General features: G+C 41.7%; 1 protein-coding gene across 1 annotated transcript in view; it reads right to left on the minus strand.

Moving 5' to 3' along the window:
- Positions 1-24283, minus strand: part of LOC311233196 (beta-galactoside alpha-2,6-sialyltransferase 1-like) — a gene marked incomplete at its 3' end in the record, with an annotated part of 74851 nt that overhangs the window by 12987 nt on the left and 37581 nt on the right. The window lies entirely within an intron of this gene.

Here is a 24283-nt window from a genome sequence, read left to right on the forward strand (position 1 = left end):
AGTTAATGTAACTTTAGAGACATCCTTTAGTGTGTGAGTTAATGGAACTTTAGAGACATCCTTTAGTGTGTGAGTTAATGGAACTTTAGAGACATCCTTTAGTGTGTGAGTTCATGGAACTTTATAGACAAGTACTTTAGTGTGTGAGTTAATGGAGCTTCAGAGAATTCCTTTAATGTGTGAGTTAACCTCTTCCACCTGGAGCCTATTTTCTGAAAATCCGCCTAAAATAAATGGAAAAGTAAATGGAATATTGCTCCACTTCTACAAGGTCCATAATATTCTTGGTATCTAGGGACATCTATGGACCTCAGTGAATGTATTCCCAGTGTCAGAAATATTGTGTCTATTACTAGGCTTGCTTAAATTGCGATGAAACAAAGGAGAATATGAATTATGATTTTTCTTTGCATCTTTGACAGTGAATAACACCATGCTAATAATGACCAAACATTAAAAACTGCCACTGATCTCGTTCAATGTGAGATCATATGTACAAAGAATCTAAGGAAATGAATAAAAGGAAGATGATTAAACAGAAGGTTCTGTAGATACAGTACTGAATTCTCCCATCCGGACCAATGCAATTTGAAATATTATTATAGAATATAGAATATCAGGCGGCTGGGTGGTGTAGCGGAGTCAGCGTTGCCTGCGGCTTGGGCCAGTCGATTGGACGTTGTGGACAGCGACTCCTACAGGTCGGTTGGGTGACGCCTGTACAGCAGAGACAGGAAGTATCGGGGGCAGCGTGAGCCTCCCACGAGTTACTCCTCGCCACTGAGAGTCCGCGCTGTCTGGTGAAAAGATGCGACAGGCTGCCTCCTCGTGTACTGGAGGGGACACATGATGCAAGGCTTCTATCCTCACTACAGCCGACCAGTGGGAGGCATAGTCTAGCAACGTTCAAGACAGGGGAGGGGAGAATTGGAGGGGAGAATTGGCAATGCGAAATTGGGATGGGAGAAAAATAGATAATAAGGAGAAAAAGTGGATACAAAAATATATATATAGAATAGCAGGCTTATAAATTACCTTATTATAGCCAATTCGCACATTTATATATATATATATATATATATATATATATATATATATATATATATATATATATATATATATATATATATTAGTGCTGTCAATCGATAAAAATATTTAATTTTTATTTTTAATTTATATTTGTTTTACCTTAAACAGATCTTTTTCAAGTTCCAAGTTTTAATATTCTTATCAACATGCGAGTCAACAAATGCTTGCTTTATGCAGCCATTTAACACAAAAGGATGATCCTCATGCATTGCAAATTTGCATCAAATTCAAAAAAGAGTGATGCACAAAATAACTTAAAAGAAAATAATAATTTAAAACAATGAATAAAGTGTGCATGAAATAATAGGGGAAATAAAACGTTAGGAACTTGTTACATTCACCCACACAGGGGCTGATTAATCACACCCCCCCCCTCTCTCTCTCACACACACTCTCCCAGCTCTCTTTCTCTCTTGCCCCTTCCTCATCTCTCTCACCCCCCCTCTCTCTCTATATATCTCACACACACACACACACACACACACACACACACACACACACACACACACACACACACACACACACACACACACACACACACACACACACACACACACACACACACACACACTTCAGAAACAAACATAGTATCAATGAGAGCATCAATAATACACCTGAGTGAAGTCTAGTAAAAAATAAAGATTAAAAAAAGAAAAAAGTTTAAAAAAAAGATTTCTTAACCGTTTCCCGGCCATCCACGAACATGTCCATGGCAAGGTTGTTTTGGCTTTTATTCCATTTTAATAACCTACTTGATGTCACCGAGCAGCACTGCAGAAGTACCCTACTCTTTGAATTCGAAAAAGTGCATTACCGGCCAGATCCTCTTAGGGGCGCTATCTCGACAATGCAGTGTTTCCTGTGGCAGAAGTTGTCTTATTTTTTCTGGATCTCCAATGTAGTTTTCTGCTAACCTGAAGCTATGCCTATAGCATGTAGCACGGAATACGTTTTGGGATGCGGATTTCAGTGTGCAGTAAAAGAATATATATGATCAGCCAATGGACATATCGATCTACCCAGGGATTAAAGCAAAAAAAAATCTCCTGACTGAACTTTTTTTCTGGCCAAGTCATATTCTTATTTTAACCTCTACTGTATTTTTTTTTAATAGTGTTAGCGTTTTAAGGGAGCCTACTTGTAGAGCGAGCCTACTGTCCTGACTGTGACTATAGACCCTACTGTTGTGTGCTGGAGAGCGTGAATGCAAGTCTTGTGGCTAGCTTCTGATTGATGGCGAGCTAGCACCCCTCCCCACTTTGAACCATGAACTAAACGGCTTGTTATCATACAAACAAGGGACTAAACACGTTTCGCAATTATGCCACAACAACAATGGACAGTCTCCTCCCCACCGTTTGTATATATTTATTTACCACCCACTCACTCACCCCCTCCTAATGTACAGTCTCCTCCTCATCATATGTATATATTTACTGTTAGGATCTCTGGGTAACAGTACTGTATATTTGCATATCGTATATGTGACAAAATGTAACAGTACTATTACTATATACCTGTAAGGCATGTATGTCCCTATGTCATAAATGTCATGTATGTTGTGTATGTCATAAATGTCACTATGAATTGAAAATGGGGGACCCTGATGATGTAAACAAGACAAACGCCTTTCTCTGGTCTACATCCCCTTAACAATTGTGTGTATTGCTACTGGATTTACAAGATCCAGAGTGAATGAATGAATGAAAACTTTATTTAATACACGAGACCCTCTTATTGGGACCAAGTAAGGTTGTCGATAATCCAATGTATAGTTACAACCCCCCCCCCATCCCACCCAACCACATCCAATGTACAGTTTCTTCGTCAAATGTATATACTCTTTTTAGACTATTTTTGTATCACAAACAATAGGCTACTGTATTTGTAAATCTGGTATGTCATAAATGTATAGATGTAGCAGTATTGTCTATCTGTATGTCATGTGTGTCATATATGTTATGATGAACTGAAAATGGGGGACCCTGATGTAAACAAGACGAAAGTCTTTCTCTGGTCTGCATCCCCTTAACAATTGTGTGTATTGAGCTGTACTGTACCCATTCTGCAATCTGTTAATAACAATCAATCAATATTTAACAGATTGCAGAATGGGTACAATACAGTACAGCTCAATACACACAATTGTTAAGGGGATGCAGACCAGAGAAAGACGTTCGTCTTGTTTACATCAGGGTCCCCCGTTTTCAATTCATAGTGACATACATGACATACAGGTATATAGTAATGTTACATTTGTGACATATATGATATGCAAATATACAGTACTGTTACCCAGAGATCTCCCGGACAAATGGGAGAAAGACGTTTATTGAGCTTAAAAACAATTGATAACGCAAATAACGTTCTGATTAACAAAGTCATTCGTTTTGTGGCATTAACGTTATCTAGATTTATCAACATTCATACATTTATCAGAAAGCGAGCGGCGCAAGCACACACACGAAACACCACCAACAACAACAACAACGACAACAACACACTGCTTGTCGTGTAAATAACGTTCTGATTAACAAAAGGCATTCGTTTTGTGGCATTCACGTTACCTAGATGTATCAATAGCAATAGTAATATATATGTTTCTTTAGACTAGAATAAGTCAAATGAACTTACGGTCTCGTAAAAGTTGCCGCATGTTGTTGATGAGTCAAGTTTACTCGCGAGTAGAGCTAGACGCTAGAGAGTCTCAAAATGGGCGCTTCCCATTGGTGCTGAGCACAGCGGAGGCGGGTGAAAGGGCTGTAAACTCAGAACAATCTCGCCTTCTGGTTGGTTGCATTTGCCTGAGAATTTGCCGATTGCTCGCAAATGACTGTTTGGTGCGGCCGCGGTAGGGGAAAAAATGATATTTGACGCCTCTGATTGGCTCAGGTTAAAATCCGTCACGACTCCGAATCAAATGACGGAATCTCCAAATCAAATGGACGGATATCCGTCCCAAGACGGAACGCTTTAATGCCTGTCTACCAGATGGCGATCGATAACTGGGAAATCCTTTGGGGGATCCAACCGGCCCACGGTAAGATCTTTTTCACGTAAATTACACGCTGATCAGGCCTTGTTATGATAGCCATCCACCCGATCAGCGAATGTGGCTACTGAGGCTAACGCGGTTATTGGTAATCAATAATCAGAAACGACGTCCCCCGCCCCCCCCCCTTTCATGCATTCATGGTGGACCATCATACCGATCATATGCTGTTTGATTTTTAACTGTAGCTTCTCTATAGCCAAAATACCATTGGATTTAATGTTAGTAGCTTAGTGCCCTGTATCTCGCCTTCCAGGAAATATACTAGCCCAAATCCCATATAACGCTTATATTCAAGATACTATAAAATGAGAACGTATTGATGAAAAAATTATTTCTTTAAGCCATTTTGAAGGGACGGTTTATGGTGTCAATTGACAATGAGAATGGACAGATAGCAATACTATAAAGTATAGATTTAGCTCTACAAACAGCCTCACGGACTATGCAAGTCTGTTTAGAAATGCTGGCCGTCTAGAGTGATATTAGACGGATCCAAATGGCCCTGAATGTGTTAAAAGTTAATCGTGAGTTAAAAAAAATACTGGCGTTAATAGAATCGGGCGATAGCGCGTTAATACCGCGTTAACTTTGACAGCCTTAATATATATATATATATATATATATATATATATATATATATATATATACATATATTATCTTTCAAATGCCCAAGTTCAATTTGGATTTAGTATCACCAGGCGTGCATAAGAACAGATAATGAAATCTACTGTAAGTCGCTTTTTTATTTTGATTAGGGTGCAACCGTTTTGAAACTAATTTCAGATATAATTGTTGCTACATGCTAACAATAGGGAAGAGAAACTAACTAAGTTTCAATATTTGTCATAAACGTTACCTTTTGTGGTAGAATTATCCCGAATAATAGCAGTTATTGAAATAATTCATAAAGTACTATGAACCTTAAATCCAATAGAATCTTTCAGGAAGTGTAGTTTTCAAAAATGTCTACAAAATGGCCAAAAAAAAACTACAATTCCCATTCCCCCGGTTTTACAAAATGGTCGCCTCTCACGGAATATACAGACATTCCAAAAAATCTATCTATATAACACTTTAACCTATTCCTAAACTAACATAATGATGATAATATACATTCTAAATGCTGTTGTGACATGTTCATGATGTTTATACTTAAATACGTTTGAAATTAAAATCGCTAGTTCTATAGAACAGTCTTGAAATATTGATTTATGACCATTATGTCATTTGCAGTCCGCCGACGGACCGCACGGGCGGAAGAAGTTAATGGAGCTTCAGAAACTCACATAAAAGCTTCCCATTAGCACCGACTATTTCCGTCTGCATTCTCACCCACTTTACATTTTTAGAATCCCTGTCACTAGAATCAACAACAACAAGTCTTTGACTTAGCAAGCTACACTCTCAGGATATGGAAAGTTTTGATGAAGAAACATTTCTCCCTCAACGTCATTATGCAATGTGCATTTTGGGCTTAGCGCCACCGTGACTGATTTGAGAAATATGAACAATCCAGAATGTGTGTTTGTTTTTCCTGCTAGTGATATATGATAATGGGCCCTGTGAGATGTCTCTCCTGTGCTGCCCGGCACAGCGCTAAATGTTGTGTGCAGAGAGGCCTGGCTATGAGCCTAGCTTATATGTGGTGGTAGGCTGGGTGGGAGGCTACACCTATCTATTTGTGGTGGGTCTATCTAATATTGTGGTGGTCCGCCCCAAATACATTTATTTATGGGAAGTGACGGGAGAGAGGGGAGAAGAGAGGAGAGAGGTGAGAAGAGAGGAGAGGGGTGAGAAGAGAGGGGAGGAGAGAGGGGAGGAGAGAGGAGAGGAGAGAAGAGAGGAGAGAGGGGAGAAGAGAGGGGAGGAGAGAGGGGAGAAGAGAGGAGAGAGGTGAGAAGAGAGGAGAGGGTGAGAAGAGAGGGGAGGAGAGAGGGGAGAAGAGAGGAGAGAGGGGAGAAGAGAGGAGAGAAGAGAGGAGAGAGGGGAGAAGAGAGGGGAGGAGAGAGGGGAGAAGAGAGGAGAGAGGTAAGGAGAGAGGGGAGAAGAGAGGGGAGAGGAGAGAAGAGAGGAGAGAGGGGAGAAGAGAGGAGAGAGGGGAGAAGAGAGGAGAGGGGGAGAAGAGAGGAGAGAAGAGAGGGGAGAAGAGAGGAGAGAGGGGAGAAGAGAGGAGAGAGGGGAGAAGAGAGGAGGGGGGAGAAGAGAGGAGAGGGGTGAGGAGGGAGGAGAGGAAAGGAGAGTAGATGGAAGTGGGGAGGAGAGGAGAGGAAGAGAGGGAAGGAGGAAAGGAAACGAGAGAAGGAAGGAGGGAGGAGAGGAGAGTAGAGGGAAGGAGGAAAGGAAGCAAGAGATGGAAGGAGAGGGAGAGGGGGGAGGAGGAAATGAAACAAGAGAATGAAGGAGGGAGGAAAGGAGAGAAGAGGGGAGGGGGAGAAGGAGGAAGGAGAGGAAAGAAGAATAAAATAATAATAACATTTTCATTCAATCAATCACCGTGCAGATTGATTGATTGAATGAAAATTGTATTAAAAGATTGTAGAATGGGTACAATACAGTACGGCTCAATACACACAATTGTTAAGGGGATGCAGACCAGAGAAAGACTTTCGTCTTGTTTATATCAGGGTCCCAAATTTTCAATTCATAATGAATTGTAAGTAAGGGTGCAACTAGCACCGTGCAATCCATTCTTTGTGGATCTAGCCCTGAAAAAATGTAAGCAGTGAAGCGCATCTATAATCATCTGTGTGCTTGTTGAAAGGTTACTGCAATGATTTTATAAAAAGGGCGTTTTTTTGTGGATACGGCTGAAACGCGAAATTGTGTTTGCGTTTTGGAGAAACCCTAAAAAACGCGCCGACAACAGCGTGTAGTCAGCACGGAGCCGTTGTTGCGAAAACGCCCATGCGCAGTAGATACCATCTGCGTGCCCTTCCGGTGACAGCAGAGCTGTCCCAAACCAAATAGCTGCAGCTACTATGTGTTGTCAAGTTATTGTTATGTTATAAGGACCCCAGTCCAAGCTACAACAGTCTGCATTCCCTTAACAATTGTTTGTATTGAGCTGTATTGTATTGTACCCATATGCAATATGTTAAATAAAGTTTACATCCATTCATTCTGCTAGCATTACCGATTGGCACTGCCACTGGATAACATGAGCTAGTGTTAGCTATCAAACCCTGTTAGCTCAAAGCTCATCTTTCAACTTAACAAGCATTAAACAAAATGGCCCAGTCATCTATTCACCTTTGTTTAATACACACAGCGTTGTCTCTAATGTTATCTAACTACTGATAGCTCCCGATATCATCAGTTTGGTGCTGGCTAAGTAGCGTGAGCTAACGTTAGCTTCTAGCCACAATGCTATACTGTTATAATGGCAAATTCCATTGACGTTAGCATGCAGCTAACAATGCTACCGATCTTTTTTTAGACTAAACTATCCACTCTTGGTGGTCACTTGTGTGGATGTTAGTTTTGTTTCATCAACAAATGACAGGCAGAACACACAGTGAATGTATCCGTTTTGTTTATTGCACTTTTATTAGGCTTTGCTGAAAAAGAATTGCTGCATTGAGTAAATAGGCAAGATGGTGGCGCCCATAGGCGCCTGCCTTGTTGACATTTTCTTTGCTGGAGCTTCCAGGAAGTGTATTGGCACATTCAAGTTCTGATTGGTTGAAATTGCCTTCATGTTTGCCACCTACTGCCACCTACTGCTTTGGCAGTGTACTACATCAGTGTGCTCAGGTGACAAAAACTAAAAAAAATACGAAAGTGTGACTCGAGGCGCACGACGTCGCGGCGAAACGCATATGACAATGATACGAAAATGAAACGAAAGGTGTAACCGCAGCCTAAATCAAAACCAGCTGCCAAAGTGAACACAGCCCCCCCTTTCTCTGCTCTGATGAAGATCTTGCCCCATGCTGTTAGCATTTTCCCATTCTGTCAGTCAACAGAACAATGAACATATACAGTATCAAACCCTGAAAGAGGAGAGAGAGAGAGAGAGAGAGAGAGAGAGAGAGAGAGAGAGAGAGAGAGAGAGAGAGAGAGAGAGAGAGAGAGGCTGTGAGAGAAAGGGGGGGGACTGGAGAGCTGTGACAAGAAGGAATGAATGAATGGGTGAATAGAAAGGGAGATATGGGGGGGGGGCACTTCGACTGCGACTGCCCTGGGGCCGGGATGTAACTAGGGAGAGGGCAGCACTGCAAAAAATAATAAGCTACCATAAACAACCTTTTTTATCTTGCATGAAGTCTGTCTTGCTTATACTATCAAGATATATATCTTGCTTGACTTGCAGATAAGACATTTCATTATTTGAAGGCATTCACTTGAAGCAAGTGAAAGAGATTCATCTTATTTCTTGAAACCATTTCATAAGTGAAATATATCGACACCAGCAGGAATATCTAACTGATATAATTTGACTTAACAATATCGTGAAATATTATTACATGGTGTTTTCACAATCGACGAAATGCTTGCTTGTGATTGGTCAATAGCGCGCGTCAGAGGTCCGTTATCACACGATAACGGACCTCTGCCAAGCAATAATGACCGCTGTGCGCAGCTGTTCGCAATCAAGCCCACTACAACACTGTATCAGTGCTGCTCAGCATATGCACAGCTGCACTCAGTCATCAGTGCAATCAGACCACAGACCTGCCGACTGCCGATAATAATAATCACTTTATTTGGGCTGACAGAGCCACAGAACAACTGCGTTTGCATTTGATCTCGTCTTGTCGATGGTGTACAATGAATTAGGTATATTTGTTAGTAAGTTAGCCATGTAATAAGCGGGATAATGTATAGCTATACTCGATCATTGTCGCAAAATAATTGACCTTCACTGACGTTTAAAACACCTCGGCGCTGCGCCTCGGTATTTTAAACTCTGTGTCGGTCAATTATTTTGCGACAATGACCTCGTAGCTATACATTATCCCTTACATAATCTTGACACGTTATTTTCTGCAGCGAAGAAAGGAGTGAAGAAAGAGAGGAGAGAGGAGGGCGATCAAAGAGGAAGACAGAAGGGAACTATTCTATATCTATCTATCTATCTATCTATCTATCTATCTATCTATCTATCTATCTATCTATCTATCTATCTATCTATCTATCTATCTATCTATCTATCTATCTATCTATCTATCTAGGTCGTCCTCGGACGGGCTCTCCATCGGTGCTTCCAGTCATCCCGATCCTCCATGCATCTGGCTAGCTCGCCGGTGCTTTCTGTTCCCGCATCTCTCCTGAGTACGTCCGCGTAGGTTAACGTGGGACGTCCTCGTGATCGATGCCCGTGTGTTGGTTCCCACAGCACAAGTTTGCTGGTTGGCATCTCATGGTGTCTCTGGCATAAGCTGCTTCAGAGACCGACTGGGCTGCGACTATAATGTGACCATAGTACATTTATAAATATTGTTTCCATAGAAGTTAAATTGATAATCAGTATGCTGATGCACATTATTATGCATGATATGAGTTGTGTGACCTAAGAAGATTTGCTGACGATGGTCTGAATACCAAAACATGTCACTTTCTACTCCACGTAAATAAATCTGAAGAGCCTCTTTTAAGAATTTGTCACCACCTGTATGGACTATGGTTGGAGAGGCAGAGACAGAACTGGGTTAAATTATTTGTCAATTCAATCAAATCAGTAGACAGGAGTTGGTGGTATTGAACAAAACACGAGAATGCTGTCACATCCAACCTACTACTGTAAGAAATAAATGAGGGCAAACATTTTGAATGTCATCATCATTGATGATATTGGTGATGATAATGGATGGTGATGATGATCATTATTTAGAATGAATAATTGTAAATGTTTGAGAATGAACATTTAACCTTCCGGGTACATTATGAATTCGATTCAAACTGAATTGACCCAATTTGACCCGACCCTGAAGTGAGAGGTCGTTTCGGGACTGACTTAGGTCTGGGCAATTAACCAAATTTTTTTTACGATTATGAAAATAACATAATCGACTTTCAACCTGGTCATGTTTTTAAGCCATGTCATGTTTTTGTTTTTCAGTTGAATTATATTTAAGGTTCAATGAAATCCAATGTAAAAAAAAAATACCCCTTTTATTTTTTTTATTATTATCTTTTTCCCCCTCCTTCTTTTTTTCCGATTTTTCTCCCATCCCACTGTTAGTCGTTATGCCAATTCCCAACCCCCTTCCTGGTTGTTGCACACTTTCCCCTACTGGTCCGAGAGGCCAGAGACTGTCACATGCTTTCCTCCGACGCATGTGCAGCCAGCCGGCAGCCAGCCTGGCCACGCAGATTCTCACCGGGAGAGTGTAACGTGTGGAAGGCCCAGGACCCACCCACGGCTCCCCTCCCCCTAACTCAGCCAAACGAGTTAGTATAGCGATCAGCCCGAGCCAAGGCAATGCTGCCTCTCCGCGAGTCGAGACCGCAGCCTCCCCTTTTTCTTTTTAAGTTCAATAAATGCACTTATGAACCGTTCAACCGAGGGGGATGACCCCCTTTGCAACAAACTGTATGCGGGTGGCAGATCAAGGCTATCCTACCGCTGCGGACAATGCATGCTTCTAACTCTCTTTCTTATCACAGCAGAACACAAGACCGTCACCGACGCTGCATTACCTCAACGATAGCAGCACGGTAATGATCGGGGTTTATTGCCACAGTGGTATTATTTCGACATGTGTTAAGAGTACCTCACTATACTCAAGTTCAGCTCGGACGAACTGTGTTTCATGTGCCTTTATCGTCTGCATAATGTTCTATGCACTGAGCTCTATATAGATATAGATTGATTCTCTCTGTTGAGCAATGGGGGGTTCCCCTATTCCTAAATCGTTACAATATACAATTCTGGTTAGAATGGTTAAGTTACGTAATGTGGTTTTGGTTGCTGTGACCCGGTCAGTGCCAAATGATGTTTGATCGACATCGGACAAGATATTTGATGGGGGGGTGGGGGGGAGGGGAGGGGGGATACAGGGATTTTTGTTTTTTATTTCTTTTGGCTCGCTCTACTGTATGTCTGCTCTCGCCCAACAGGACCTTAGCGTGGGGATGTGTATATGTTGTGGTGCTCTACTTCAGTCATACTGCAACCTGGTTGGACTATGTCAGTCATACTGCAACCTGGTTGGACTATGGCTAATTTAAACATCTTGATCTGGAATTCAGGGGGGCTTAATATTCAACATAAACGCACAAGTGTACTAACATGGTTGAAAAGACAGGAGGTTGATGTGGCTTTGCTGAGTGAAACGCATATTTTGAAAGCTGACAATGCTAAACTTGCAAAAGAAATGTATCATAATATAAGCTCCTCTTCTTTTAGCACTAAATCCCGGGGAGTGGCCATAGTGGCTAAGCGGAAGTTGAATATTAAACTGTTAGACGTGTGGTCTGATGCGGAAGGATGAATTACTATTGCGAAGATGGAATACACTAACAGGAAAATTGCTCTTATAGCTGCTTATGCCCCTAATGTGTATGACGCGCACTTTTATACTGCACTCACTACAGAGATGCTGAAACTACCTGAGTACTCATTCATAGTGGGTGCTGATTTCAATGCCATGTGGGATCCATTGATTGATAAATCCGGAGATGCTGAAACCCATGATCAGAAGCAAGCTACCGCGGCCCTATGTGGCTGGTCTAAAGACACAGGGGTTATTGATATGTGGCGGTTACTCAACCCAACCTCGCAAGACTACTCTTTTTTCTCCAGAATTGATTATGTTTTCTCCTCCCCTAGACTATTCGATAGCTTTGACGTTGACTTGAAGCCCATTGCACTGTCAGACCACAAATACATCCTCCTTAAGGGTTCACTCAGCAAAATGACGTCTCGTGCCCCTAGATGGCGCTTTAACTCAACGCTGCTGAAGAACGAGGAATTTAACCTACAATTTAAGGAGTAGCTCATTGAATTCTTGCAGTTTAATGCTGGATCGGTACAGGACCCCAGAACTTTGTGGAATGCGGTTAAGGGGTTTATTAGGAGTAATACCACTCTATTTGCTTCCAATCTCCGCAAGGGGCATCTCTCCAAGTTAGTAGAATTGGAAGAGCTGCATAAAACAATGGTGTCTTCTATGCAGCACAGATACTCTAGCCGACTGGAACTCCAAATTAAAGTGGTGAAAAAGGAGATGAACTCCATTTTAAGACAACAGTCTGAATTTCAAATGCACAGAACAAGACAACACTACTACTTTCATGGCTCTAGACCTAGTCACCTACTGGCTATGAAGATACGGGCCAGCGATCAATTTGCAGATATCCCTGCCATTAAGAACCAACAGGGGGAGATAACCACCAACCCCAACAAAATCAACGATACATTTCGCCCGTTTTATTCCAACCTGTACGAGTCTTTGATCACGCCAAGCTGGAGGACTATCTTAGTCAAATTAACCTACCACAAATCTCAGAGGAGGACGCTAAACGGTTAGCTGAACCTATCACACTAGATGAGCTCAGGGAAGCAATTGCTGACATGCAGCGGGGCAAGGCTCCTGGTTGGGACGGCATTCCACCGGAACTCTATACTGCGTTCTGGGATGTACTCTGTCCCTTATTACTTTCAATGATTTTACACTCAGTCGAGGAGGGCAATTTTTCCAGGGATGTCAATATGGCACTTATATCTGTTCTACTCAAGAAAGATAAGGACCCCACCGAATGTGGCAGCTATAGACCCTTAAGTCTCCTCGGAGCCGATCTCAAGCTATATGCTAAGGTGCTAGCCATCCGACTTCAAAAGCATATGACATTTCTGGTTAACCCCGATCAGACTGGCTTTATAAGAGGCCGACTGGTCACGGATAATATACGACGGTTACTGCACGTGATTGATGCCAGTAAGGATGTTGAAACCCCTACGGCTGTCATGTCCTTAGACGCCATGAAGGCCTTTGACAGATTGGAGTGGTCGTATTTATGGGCAGTACTAGGAAGGATGGGATTGGGCGAGGGTTTCATTCTCATGATCAAAGTTCTCTACACAGGTCCCTCTGCCATGATCTTGACAGGGAAGCTTTGCTCACCACTCTTCGCTGTTTTGCGCTCTTCTAGACAGGGTTGTCCTCTTAGCCCAGGACTCTTTGCTCTATCACTCGAACCTCTAGCTCAGTACATAAGACAATCCCGGGTTATATCCCCTGTGTCAATTAAGGGCACACATCACCATATCAGCTTATACGCGGATGATGTACTCCTATTTATGCAGAACCCAGCCGTCTCTGCCCTATCTTCTCCAAGTAATAGATGACTTTGGCAGTCTATCTGGATTTAAGATCAACTGGCCAAAATCAGCCTTCCTTCCACTCAACGAGACTGTGAAGGCAACCATCCTTCCAGCAAACATACTCATGGTAGAGCACTTTAAATGCCTTGGGATTGAAATATTCCCAACTGTTAACCAGACAGTAAAGTATAACTACTCCAGCTTGGGTGACAGGATTACGAAGGATTTTGACAGGTGGTCCAAATTAAAGAACTCATTACAGGCCCGCGCCTCAATAATTAAGATGAATGTTTTACCCAGAATTAATTTTATCAGCTCCATGCTACTGTTGTCTCCCCCTGTTGGTTACTGGCAAAAACTGCACTCTGCTGCATATAAATGCGTCTGGAATAACAAACGCCTACGCTTAAAGAGATCCACTGCACAGAGGAGTAAACTAGACGGGGGTTTAGCATTTCCAGACTTCAAGTATTATTTTCAAGCTTACCTTTTGAGACCTCTTATCACTTGGTTTGACGCTCAAGCAGCTGTGTCCTGGCGACCATTGGAGGAGAAGATGGTGTCCCCACATAGACTTCAAGATGTCGTGTATACCAACATTTCAATTAAGCAATGCAAATTACGATTTGGCCCTCTGATCACACATGTGATCCAGATTTGGCGTGACACCCAGAGAGCACGCACTAACCACCATAAATGGCACACGCATTCCCCACTATTCAATAACAATTGGCTCCTTATTGGACAACGACCCATTAGATACCCTAGATGGGAGGGGAAAGGCATCCATACATTGGGGGATATTTTCAATGACTCTGGTATCCGGTCTTTTCAGGACCTATCCAACGGATTTGATCACCCCGGAAACTCCTTTTTCTTTTATTTACAAATGAGGGCAGCTCTGAAGGCTCATGGAGTTCCATGGGACCGGTTTCACAAATTATTTTATGACAGAGAGAATTCGAGAGGCTTCGTCTCTGACTTTTATCGGCACTTACTTACGTCCTCATATAAAGACCTACCCTTAGATACGATTTGGAGAAAGGATATCCCTGAGTTGGATATAGATTTTGATTGGGATGCAGTCTGGGAAATAGGACTTATTTGACCCCCAGGCGATTTAACCTAATGGGTCTCAGACCTGACTCTCGATGTACCTTGTATCCAAACGGTGCCATTGTAACATATATGCATATGTACTGGGAGTGCCCTCCTGTTGAGATCTTCTGGGAAATGTTACCACTCAGTTATCAGAGATTTTCTCTCTAACCATACCGGCCTTGCCGTCTGTTTTATTGTTGAATGATGTTTCTCAATTGCCAGCCTCTGTACATGTAAGGAGACTTATTTTGGCTGGCCTGACGGCTGCCAAAAAGTTGATTGCCTCACACTGGATACAACCAGATAAGTTATGTCCGAAGGTATGGATTCTCACCTATCTTGATGTTATTTATTTGGAGATTTCCACTGCACGTGTCATAGGTGTTAATGAAGCCAATATCGCGGCCTGGTTGGCTGTGGTAGAAAAACTAAAAGAACGCATGATATGACTCTGGAAATTGAGTACTGAATAAGGTATTATATGAATGTCTCACGTTGGGGTCCTGGGGCGAGAGGGGGGGGGGGGGTGGGTGGGAGGGAGAACGAGCGATATTCATGTATGTTGGTGGTTTTGGTGTCTTTTGTGTTTTTGTTTTATTTATTATTTTTCATACCTTGTGATCCTATGTATATTTTCTGACCCCCTTCTGATCTGGGTCTGGTGGTCGTGGGCTCGGACTGGGGGGGGGCCGTGGTTCGGGTCTCTGCGGGTCGAGGCACTAAAGAGGCGTGGTGCTTTGGCTCGCTGGGGGGCCGGGCTGTGGGTCCTCCGGGGTTGTAGCTTGCGGTTGCCGGGCCTGGAGGTGGAGGGGGCTCGGTAAGCCCGCCTTTATAGTAAATATTTTATTTCCCTTTTTCTTTGTGACAACTTATTTTGACTGGTTATATATGTAAATGTATAATCTGTCTAATTTATTGTCTAATCATTGTTGTGTTAGTTTATGTTCTTGGATGTCTTTTATGTATTATTGTTACTTATTGTGTTGTGAGTTGTGTTGTTTCTTGTTTGAAAAATTAAAAATTAAAAAGGATTTGATCCAAAAAAAAAAGTTCAATAAATGCATGATGTCTCCAAAATCAACGAGTAATCGTGTTAAATAATCGTGATCTCAATCAATGATTATGATGTTTGCCATAATCGAGCTACCCGTGGAATACAGTTAACCCAGAGGGAAGATGAAATGACAGAAGGAACAGAGAGAAGAAGAGGACTAGAGGGAGGAGAAAGCTTTAAGTGTTGCTGTCAGACTCCTCCTCCTGGGATAATGACTGAAATACCAGCATACAAGAAGCTCCCATTCTATGGACGTGCCCTTATGCCCTTATCCTAGGGATATACTTCAGAACCAGACCAGGATATATCACAGTATACACACAGACAATCAAAATGCCATGCCATAGTAGTGTACAGCCTGTTCACTCAATGGTCTCTGAGACTTAAAGGATGGTTTCCCCTTGTTTATTTTTTTTAACCCAGGCCCTATTTAGACATTATCTGGCATGATGTTGACCGGTACAGGCCACCATTTCACTGATTGCTTTGGTATTGAGAAACATAGAGGACTGTGCTGCGTCCTCTCACCAGGCTCCAATACAATACAATGGGGGCAAGTGTCTTAGCCTTAAAAAACTATGACAGGAAGCTCACAGTATAATCAGATGTGTCTTCATATGTATATATTCTATATATATTCTATAGAATATACATATTGTACTGTGAGCTTCCTGTCATCTGATTATACTGTGAGCTTCCTGTTTTGGAAAAGGATGACGATACATTCTCTCATTGGTCTGGCTTTTTCTGAATTAAATAATAGTAAAAATGTAACTGGTGACCCCCTAGAAACACCCCAAGGACCACTGGGGGTCCCCGGACCACACTTTGAGAAGCATTGATCTACAGCATGAACAGCACTGAGACAACTAGGAGGTAAGAGGGACATCATCATGCCAGGGGGAGAGTTTGTCTCAGGGAATCTGTAGGGTGTTAGACCACTGTTAAATCCTCATTTCATGTTACAGGAGATAAAAGCCTCTCAATCTCATTTTCCCGCAAGTCACAGTTTTGTCCCTTTAGTGTCTGCTGCTGTTGCTATGGTGACATGCTTGTGACGTTTTCTTGAATTCCGTGTCCTTTTCGACAACTAGGTCGACTTGGTTGACCTTTCTGAACTCCCCTTTCTCCCGCTAGAATGAGCGCAAGGCCGCCCTTAAAGGGACACTTCGACATTTAGAATCTCCGCCAGACACTCATCCCTTTGTTTCCTTTAAATATAATGTTACTTAGTGTTCATCTTTGTAACACATGGGACACAGGTTGCTGGGAGTTTTCCATAGAGAACGTTATATGTTCCAACGCGCGACTATGTGACTGAGTGAGAGCAAAAGAGAGTTACAAGCCTATAGATAATTGTCAAATAGGGCAGAAGCGGGGCAGAATTGATCCGAGCGTGTCAGTGCATCAGAGTGCCTATACAACCATGACGACCCTCTCTGTTTACCACCCTGGCCATGTGATAACCATGCACTCAATATTCTGTAGTACTTCTCTTGTTTTGGAAAGAAAACTACACATAAAATAATCTGTAATGGAATGTGGTAACACTCTACTTTAGGGGCACGATCACGGTGTGGAATATGGGGGGGGGGCCCTTGATTGACAGTTGAGGCCTCAACAGCAAACCTTTGAGGGGGTTTCTGGAAAAGATTTTTCATATTATTATTATTATTATTATTTCTCTGCCACGCTTATGTACATCCTTATACCGTCCTCTGCCAGCTCTATTTGTCTATGGAGAAGTTCCCCTTCTTTGCAGGGCTATAACTTTTTAAATTGTATTGCTAAATTGACATTACTATGGCCCATTCAATGTCAATTATCTATCGTTTAGGATGTAGCAACGTTCTAATTTTTCATTCACATATTCATACTAAAATACGGTCTAAAGTATAAATATGTTTTTATCGTTTTCTGCAGCATTCTGCAGAACGTGATTTATAGCCCTATACATTAGATCATCAAATGTAGTTTGATACCGATTGACGTCATAATAAAACTTTCAATTGCACAAGGTCCTAAACGTCTTGCCTCATCATCTGCTGGTGACCGGAGGGGGGGGGGGGGGGGGGGGGTTTATAAGTCCGTGGCCGACGTTAAATGAATCATGTAGTATGGGTGATATATTGATCATACCAGTTTGTATCGAAAATGGTAAACAAACAGGCTGAAACTCACCCCAGTCTCCTCGTAGCGTTGGGTGATGAGCGTGGAGCAAAAAGATTGCTATTATGGGATGTTGATATATGCGATCCATTTCCAGGTTGTATAATAGTATATACGTCCAAATCATGTTGTTTATCGAGTTATTGGCAACGGATCGCTATCCATTGTGTCGAGCTCGAGCATTGAGCACCACATCCTGCCGCTCAGTTTGGGCGATCCGCCGATCGGCCACCAGATGGCGCTCTTGAACCGTTGCAGAGTTGAGAGGAGATCAACAGGGGATCTCAAGACTCTGTGGGTAAAATATGATTGCCATCACAGATTTTTGAAATATTGATCTCAAAGACGCCTTGTGGTGTCATTGGCAGATTACGCATGGCGGAGAATGACGTGGAAACTCGTCCTTGGCGAATAAAGGGTTAACCTAATTAGGGGACCCTGCTGTTTTTATCATAAATCTATCAATACAGACCGTATTAATTAATGTTGTGTTTCTTTTTCAAATGTAGCCAAGAGTAAAGACCTTAACCCTATCAAAACAGCAGTCAACGTGTATATTTTCAGCACTACGTTTGTTTACCGATGTACAGTGATGGGAATAACGGCACTATAAGTAACTTCGTTACTAACGGCGTTAGTTTTTTCAGTAACGAGTAATCTAACGGATTACTCTTCCAATCTTAATAACGTCGTTACCGTTACTACAAAAAAATGCGGCGCGTTACTATGAATGAACCTGTTTCTTTCATCAGACATATCTCTGCGCCGAGAGGCAATAATATGTTCTTCCTTGTTTAGTGGACAGTGCGCGAGCCAAGCATACATGCTGACGATTGGCTGAGGTTGAATACAATGTCATGGTAAGCCAATCAGAGGTGGAGGTGGGCGGGTGTCTAAAGCATCCAGAGTCTGACACACAGCGCGACAAGACAAGCGATCACTGATCAGTGATCAGTCAGCATGAGAGCGCGGTCCGTGTAGTGTACGTTTTGAGCTCAAAAACGAATCCAACGAACAACAAAAGCGACTCAGTCAACATGAGACCGCGGGTCCATGAGCGTTTTGTGTTCACTCTTTGCAGCGCAGGGCACTGAGTGGCCCTACTGCAGTGCTGACAGCCTTATCAACAGTGCTGCACTTCCTGGTTTAATAGGCTTCAGGTGCTCAGAGATATAATATATCTGTATGTCATGCATGTCTTAAATGTAATGATTAGATTAGTTTAGATGATTCGATTAGATTCTTATATCTGTATGTTGTGTATGTCATTGATTGATTGATTGAAAAGTTTATTAACAGATTGCAGAATGGGTACAGTACAGTACAGCTCAATACATACAATTGTTAAGGGGATGCAGACCAGAGAAAGACTTTCGTCATAAATGTCATGAATTGAAAATGGGGGACCCTGATGTAAACAAGACGAAAGTCTTTCTCTGGTCTGCATCCCCTTAACAATTGTGTGTATTGAGCCATACTGTATTGTACCCATTCTGAAATCTGTTAATTAAAATGTTCAATCAATCAGTATATATTTGTTATTTATTTTTGGTATAGTGCTTAACAAGCATAATTTAATGTTGCCCAGTTGTGGCCTGTTGAGGGGCAATACATATCAAAAGTTCCAAAACATCTATTCTGTTTGTATTTGTATGATCCACTATATAAACATAGTAATTATAATATCTACATAGCCTACATGGCATTTGATTGGAGGCTAGTCTCACTTTGTCCCACAGCAACATTAAAATAGTTTAGATTTGTGTATGTTGTTTATGTAAAAAAAAATCTTGAAAGTAACGCAATAGTTACTTTCTGAAGTAACTAGTTACTTTTATAATTTGTAACTGAGTAAGTAATTTAGTTACTTTTTGGAAGAAGTAACTAGTAACTGTAACTAGTTACTTTTTTAAAGTAACTTGCCCAACACTGCCGATGTATATATTTTTTTGAATTATCTTTTTCCCCCTTCTTTTTCAGTTTTTCTCCCCACCCAATGTTAGTCGTTATGCCAATTCCCAATCCCCTTCCTGGTCGTTGCGCACTCTACCCCATACCGTCGGTCCGGGAGGGCGGAGACTATCACATGCTTCCTCCGACACATGTGTGCCCAGCCCACCGCTTCTTTTCACCTGGCAGCGCGGACTCTCACTGGGAGAGTGTAACGTGTGGAAGGTCACACTACCTCCCTCCAGATCCTTCCCTCGCTGTGCAGGCGCCCCGACCGAACTGTAGGAGTCGCTGTTTACAACGACCCGGAACCACCCACCAGCTTCCCTCCCGCTGACTCTGCCAATCGAGCCAGTATGACGGCCGGCCAAACCGGAGGCACCGCTGACAGCCGGATTTGATACCAGTGTCTCTCGCGTTGGTGACGAGCGCTTAGTCCGCTGTGCCACCCATCCGCCCGTTTACCGATGTTTTTAAGATTTACCGAAAATAAGAATTTATCAAAAAAATGCTAATTCTATCTCTCTTTTATCTGAAAACCAAGAGGAAATGACTAAATCCAGATTTAACACTGCCATTGGAAAGAGGAGCTGTTTCCCTGGCCATAATAAGGTCAAGGTCAAGTTCAAGGTCAAATATGGATTTATAATTAAAATGAATTATAATTTATTACTGTATATACAAATCCTTCTGTATAATCATCTTCCCTTTATTCATTTGCTTAGATTCTTTGTACACTTGATCTCAAGAAGGTGCTGAATGAGCTCAGGGAGTAATCAAAAGACCCTCAATGTTTTCATGGTGTTATTCACCGGCAAAGATGCAAATTTTTAACTGATGCAAATTTATATTCTCCTTTGTTTCATCACAATTTACTCAAGCCTAGTAACAGACACAATATTTCTGACACTGGGAATACATACCCACAGGTCCCTAGATGTTCCTAGATACCTAAGAACATGCTAATTAACCTTGTAGAACTGGAGCAATCTTCCATTTACTTGGGCATGTACCTTTAGGTGGAATTTCTGAAAATAGGGCTACAGCTTAACAGTTCAATTGTATAATTGTCACAAAGATTTTAATCAAAAGCGTATGTCCGTTATTCAATTTGCAAAACATTTATTCACAAATATGAAAACTGGTCAATATTGTCGTAATGGTGGTAGGAGGGCCTCCTGATTGCCACCTGTGTTATTTCACCACATCTTCTTTTACACTGTGTAACTTATTTATTTAATTAATTAATTCGTTTATTTATTTATTTTTACTTGAGCTTAAAGATGACATGATTCTTTAAGTGCTGAATTTGTGTTATTCTTGTAACATATATATCCCATATTACATTTTGAAGCCAGGCAGTGCATTTTCCATGGTGTGACTGTTTCATTAAAAAACATGAATTCAGTCATCAATTTCAATATAAAAGAAATTACAGGCGGAAATAATATCCGGGAACTACAATCACATGGCTAATACTACTGAATAACCTTTTGGCTTTAGTTTATTCAAATCGCTGAGCACATAATAATGAGCAGACGGCTAACTCACGAGTCACGACACTCATATATTTCAAAGCTTGCAAATATTCAATCTATCCCTGTCCCGGTCCCTCATACCCACACGTTTAACCCTTTCACTGCCACATTACAAAGGGTTAACCCTTCCACTACCACACTACAGACGGTTAACCTTCTTTTTTTTTTTTATATTTTTTTTATTATTGCAAAACAAAATTTATTAAAAGTCAGTACTCAACACACAATGCATAATGAAACTTTCAGTCAAGGTGGTTAAAATACATGCAAGTACAGAAACAAGATAAAACAAAAATAGTCTATAATAACATTTTGACCGTATACAGTGTATATCCCGCGAAATTACTATTATATAAATGTTAGTATAGAATATACCCCTAATACCTATTTTCTAAAACCCTACACACATATGCTCCAGCTCGAACCCCCCCCTCCCGGACCCCCTCTTGGATAGTACCTCCATTATCCCTCACTCCTAACCAGACACTACCACTATAAGCTAGCTTTTATTCTCTCCACCACTTCTACCCACATTGACATTTTGGATTCATTGAGACCCAGAATTCTTGCTGTAGATATTTTTTGATATATCACATCGAGATATGTAAGGAACCAAACTCTCCGGCACATTTTTTCCGGTTGAAACCAGCGTGATGCGATCAGCTTTTTAGCTACTGTGATACCCGATAAAACCAATCTCTTTAGCTGTGGATTCACTGCAAACTCAAAAACATCATTCAATAGTAATACCGAGGGGTGTACAGGTATATTCCAAGATACGAGTATTGATAATTGTTGGGACACATCTTTCCAGAATGCCTTAACTGGTGGGCAGTCCCAATACATGTGCATAAATGTTCCTTCGTCCCCATTTGTACATTGGGAGCATTTGGAGTCTTGTTTAAGCCCCATTTTGCACAGCCTTATAGGAGTCAAGTATGTCCTGTGAATATAGTTCAGATTGATTTGTTGATGATCCGGGTTCCTTGATGTAAGTCGGACATTTGCCCAGGCTCCTTGCCAATCAAAGTCATTTTCCAGGTCTGGTATATCCCTCCTCCAGACAGTGTCTAGTTGAAGGGTTTCATACGAGGACGTTAGTAATTGATAATAAAAACCTGATACAAAACCTCCCAATGTTTCTCTTTCATAGAAAAATTTGTGGTATCTGTGGTGTTCGATTGGTATGAGTAATGGAACACCGTGAGACCTCAGACATAGCTTTAACTGTATGTAAAAAAGCCATGTGGACTCGGTGAGGTTAAACTTTGTGCATATTTCGACATAACTGCAGAAGCCCTGGTTATTAAAAATATCCCCTAATGAGTGTATGCCTTGCTCTTCCCATATAGGGAATCTTATAGGGCGTTTTCCCATTAAGAGTGCATTGTTATTGAATATGGGAGTGTGATTATGCCATTTTTGAGGGTTAGGATATTTCTTTTGTGTTTCCCGCCATGTTCTGATTGCATGGGTAATTATGGGGCCAAATTCCCGCTCACAATGCTTGATTGAAAGTTTAGTGTGTGCTATGTCTTTCAGTCTCTGTGGGGCTACTATGTTTTCTTCTAATTCTCTCCAAGATACCAAAGCCTGGGGATCAAACCATATTTTCAATGGTCTTAATGTGAAAGCCTTAAAATATTGTAAAAAATCTGGAACTGCCATGCCACCGTCTGCTTTATTTCTCTGTGCGGTGGATCTTTTTATGCGAGGTGGTTTGTTATTCCAAATAAATTTGTATGTGGAGGATTGTAATCTTTTCCAGTAGCCCTCTGGAGGAGGTAACGGTAGCATTGAGCTGATGAAATTGATTCTTGGTAATACATCCATCTTAACTATTGATACTGTGGTATAATATGTCCTCATGTAAATATGTTCCCCTTACCTGTGCCCCCCCCCCTCTCTGTGGAATCACCCCCCTCCCCTGTGTCCCCAAACCTGTACCCCCTCCCCCCCCATCTGACCTATCAAATGGGACCACACACCCCCTTTGTTGAACTATAAAGGGCTCCTCCCGACCACAATCAAGGTCTTTTACCTGGGTCACTTCAGCTGACTACCTGGGGAGAGCCCCTCAGCCATTCTCTCTATGTATTCTATCTGTTTGGTTAATAAACCCTTGTTATTATCCAAGCCTCGGTTGACTGAGACATTCTTCATCAGGATATCCACAAATATCCCACAATTGGCGTCTACGAACTTGTGACGGATTTTTGCGTCCTCCCGGCGTGCTGTATCATTCAGCTATACAGAGAAAAGTGAGTATAATAGACTGGTCGACCAAAAATGTATGGAAAGGAATTAAAATCTTCCCGCTTTTCTCTGTGCCAGGTGAATATTACAGAATGTTGTCAAATATTGAGATCATGGCTGAGTAAGAATAATGTGCATTAATATATCTGATCTGTATTGAGAATCGTTACCAGGGCGCGCGTGCACCTGGGTCCTTATCAGGCGGTTCTGAAAGGATGGGTTATATGTGCTAGTCCCAAAAGTTTAGGCACAAAGGTTGAAGTGCTATTCCTGGTCGAGTCGGAGCCGACCAAAAGCTAAGGCACACAGTACAGGTTGTTGGATTGCTACCCCTAGTCTAGCTGATGCAGACTAAAAATATAGGCAACAAAAGAAGATACGTGAGCTTATTATGATGTGATATCCTTGGAAAACGCTACTCTGTTAAAAACGTTCTGTGATTCCTTTGCAAAGAGGCGGGAAGTAGGACCGAGAAGCTGATGGAATCATAATTAGAAATTACCAGAGTAGCGTCATAATATTCATTGTTTCGACCTCAAACTAAGCCCACAATCTCTTCCATTCCTGAAAACGATGTATTTTGGATTAAATTAACCAATTGATCAATACAGATAGCGGGAAGATGATCACGCGATGTCCTAGTTAGTACATGATTACGCGATGTCCCGAAAGTACGTAAATGTACATTAAACGGGACATCAGTCGCGGAAAGTACATTAAACAGGACGTTAATCGCGGGTTGAAGGGGCCGAGAGTATGATTAAAAGGTATATATAATCTAATATATCGCTGGTAAATTTCGA

Source organism: Notolepis coatsorum (genome assembly GCF_963971535.1).
Source record: "Notolepis coatsorum genome assembly, chromosome: 8".
Taxonomy (NCBI): domain Eukaryota; kingdom Metazoa; phylum Chordata; class Actinopteri; order Aulopiformes; family Paralepididae; genus Notolepis; species Notolepis coatsorum.